General features: G+C 41.5%; 1 pseudogene across 1 annotated transcript; it reads right to left on the bottom strand.

The window, feature by feature from the left end:
* Positions 1 to 245: 245 nt before the first annotated feature.
* Positions 246 to 2,110, bottom strand: LOC308490980 (nuclear cap-binding protein subunit 1-like; annotated as a pseudogene). Its single transcript has 2 exons — positions 1,878 to 2,110; positions 246 to 1,834 (listed from the first exon to the last, which is right to left on the bottom strand). The product of its transcript is annotated as a nuclear cap-binding protein subunit 1-like (transcript).
* Between the last annotated feature and the right edge of the window lie 1,385 nt (positions 2,111 to 3,495).

Here is a 3,495-nt window from a genome sequence, read left to right as displayed (position 1 = left end):
AGAAAAGTTGTATCTGCCACATATATAACAGAGCCTATGGTCATCATCACATTATCATCATTAGGAAATATTTGCTTTTTAGGGGCAGTTACAGGTAATGAATGCCATATTTTTCACTGTCCTCTCTGTTTCCTTTAGTAAGTGAAAGGATGCTATAAAAAAGCAAGCATGTAAAACCATCAAAAATAAAACAAATTGTTTTGAGATCTTTTTTAAAGATCTTGACATGAGGGGAAGAAGAAGATTTAGGCCTGCAGGGCATAGAACTGCTGGAACACAGGCAGGATAATGAGGGTCTAACTCAGCAGTGAAGGGCGGGTTCTCCAGGGTCACCATGTACGGCTGGATTATTTGGTGATGCTGTAGAAAGATCTGCTGGAGCCGCTCTGTACCGTTCTTGTCCCATGGTGTTAATTCACTGGTCCCATCAGTGTCACATCGTACCAAGTGCTTGCTCAAGACCATGACAAACTGCTGAAATATGACCAGGAAGAGGTTCTTCTGTTCACTCTGAGTAGACTCCACTTTTTCCTATACTCTTTCTATTTGCTCCTCCAGAGCCCCGTCCTTCTTGTCACTGCTTCTGTCATCGTCATCACTTCGCCGTTTGTGTTGCCTTGCGAGTTTTTCCTTCTCTTCTTCCAGCTCTTTCTGGACTTTCAGAACGTGTCTGTTCATCTTACGAATTGTGAAGTGCAAGATTTCCCAAACAAATAATCTAGTAAAGTCATGAGATAGTTCTGAAGAGAAGATCCAATTTGCTATTGCAGCACAGTTAATCTGTGTACAGAAGATCATCTTGTCTACTAGAACAGCAATCATCTGTGGACGGTTCCTCCAGACTTCAAACATAACTCTTAGAACGTGTAACTTTCTTTCATCACTTTCAGCTAGGGTTTTGAAGACTTCATGAAATTTTGCAAGAGCACGAAAGGAGTGGCTGAACGATTTGGCTGCCAAGTGTAGCAGAGTCTGCATAAAGATCTCTATTTTTAATGGGTTAAAGCTGAATCCTTCATCATCATCGTCATCCTGGTTAGGATTCGGTACATCTTTCAGAATTCTGAAGATTTCATCATTGGTTGCTTTACTTTTAAAGGCAACAGCTAAACAGAGGGCAAACGAATGTCCAGGAAGAGAATTACTACTTTCATCTCCATACTTGTAAAGGTTGGGTTTGCAGGACATAGAGCTGAGAAGGTCGGAGGAACAATATCCAATACACACTGATGGTAAGACAACCTCATACACTTTTCTCGAACTTCTTTTACAAACTTTGGTTTGGGACTTTCATGATATTGCACAAGACAATCTGACCAATCTTCCCAGCTCCAATGGAACTGGAAGTTGGTGGGAAAACCAATTAATAAACCTGTCCACGCATGTGGTATTCATCGTGTCCAAACGCATATATAGCACGTCAGTTGCCTGTGCAAGAACTTGGGGTAGAGATCCAGGCTGAAGTTTGCACAGTTCAATGAGAAGTGTTGTGTACATCACGTCAACGTGAGGGGGTGCTGGAAGTTGACACAGCTCTGCAAAGATCACCTCCACTATGTGGTAGTTCAAGGGGATCTTGCTCTTCCCTGGGTAGCTCACCAGCTATGCAACACAAGTGTTCCTTTCCTTCCAGTGGGATTTAATGATGCAGTGAAGATTCTCTTTTATTACAAATCTTTCTACTGAATGACTCCTGGGCATTACGGGACCCTCTGGACCATCAGTGTAATCAAACATTCTGAAGATGACCTATGGCATCAGGTACCCTGAATCTTCAGTGTGAGGAGGTGGTGTGAAGGGAGGAAAGTTGTGCTGCTCTGCTTCACACAGGATTCTGTCAAAGGCATGATAAGGCCTTAGGATGTGCCGCTCCTGCCAGTGATCCTTTTTCAATTTCTGAATCTGGGCTCTTCTTGTGGATGTGGCTTCTCAGCAGTCCATACTTGTAACATGGGCACGTGAGTCTTTTGGCCTCTTTTAAGGTAGCTTTCAGTGTTGGCAAAGATGCAGTCCATCTCTGCGTCTTTCTTCTCATACAGCTCCTTCCCAACGCAGGGCAAAGATGACAGAAATGCATACAGGTCCCAATCCTGACGCACCTGAGGTACATCTTCTTCCTGAGTTACACTTAGAAAAATTTTAAACATAGCAACCACTGATGGGGCTGCAATAATGTGACAAGTCACAAGATCAGATTAAAAAAACGAACCAAATATACAGCTTCATTATAACTGTTTGCTTTCAAAGATTCTTTAAGTTGATGAAGCATGGCTTCTACAACCTCTCCACCAATGTTGTAATTCCAATGTTGTAATGTTGGCATTCAGCAGTCCAACTAATATTGTATAAATTGTCAACTTCTCAGGTAACAGACGTGCAACTGTCCAAAGAAGCCTGAAGATCTTGCTCTTGTAGTTGGGAAGATCAGCTTCCAGAACACCAGCCAAGCTTTCTAGGTTGCTCTCCAAAGAGCAGGCACTCTTTGCTCCTACTTTGCATAGTAAAGATTCCAAATGAACTTCCCTTTTATTTGCGTCAGAGGTCTTTCTCCTTTTGTGAGGCTGTCCGCCTGCCCGTCCGAGGAGGTCAGGTGGGAAAGCCACGGGCACTGTAGGGATGCGGGCTGGCCGGCCCAGGCGCTTGGAGTGGCCGAGGTGTGATTTTTAAACCACTTAAAACAGTTACTAGCACACAATTGGGCAATAAATGCTAATTTTCCTATTTCTTTATTTTCAAGGTTTGCAAACCCACTTAAGGGTTTGCAAAACCAAATTGGTTTTGAAACCGAAAGGACCCGTTGCATTCTTTTATCAATCCAACGATTTAGATTTGAATTCCTTTGCTTTTCATTATAAACAAAATCCACTTTCCCCAAAATCCTCTTTTATAAAGAAGCATCTATAGAGGCTGAACTAGCTTTTCAAATTTTATATAGTCTTTTTAAAACTTTATATATGGATAGATGAAGCTTACTAGATGAAAATATGGAGTTATTTTTTAAAACAAATTTTTAAGTGTCTATGGTGAGACAGAGTCCATAGGAATCACTTAGTTATCATCATATCACGTACATTGTATCTGGTACTATTAACTTTGTATAGATCTTATTTAGTATTCATCACAGCCCTATTGTTACGCACTCCCATTTTGTAGATTAATGTAAAGAACCAAAGTGAAGGTAAACAATTTGCTCAAAGTCAAACTGCTAGGGACATAGCAGGGATTTAAACCATGCTACATGGTTCCCAAATATGATGCTGTTAGCCAGTATATGAAGTTTTCTCTGTTAGATATACACTCCCACCTTCAGTGGGAATTTCCCTGACTCTAGTTGTGTCTAAGTTCTTTTGTTCCTATTCAATCATCTCCATGGCTTTGTGTAAGTCATGTAGGGGGGAGGGCAGCAAAAAAGCTTTGCCATGGGATGGCAGATACTGATAAGCTGGCTGGAAAAACAAGGATTGCATTAATAACCCACACCAGGAAAGCTAGTGT

Source organism: Rhinolophus hipposideros (assembly GCF_964194185.1).
Source record: "Rhinolophus hipposideros genome assembly, chromosome: 22".
Taxonomy (NCBI): domain Eukaryota; kingdom Metazoa; phylum Chordata; class Mammalia; order Chiroptera; family Rhinolophidae; genus Rhinolophus; species Rhinolophus hipposideros.
Note: the sequence above shows the minus strand (reverse complement) of the source record. Positions and strands in the feature narration are given on the sequence as shown.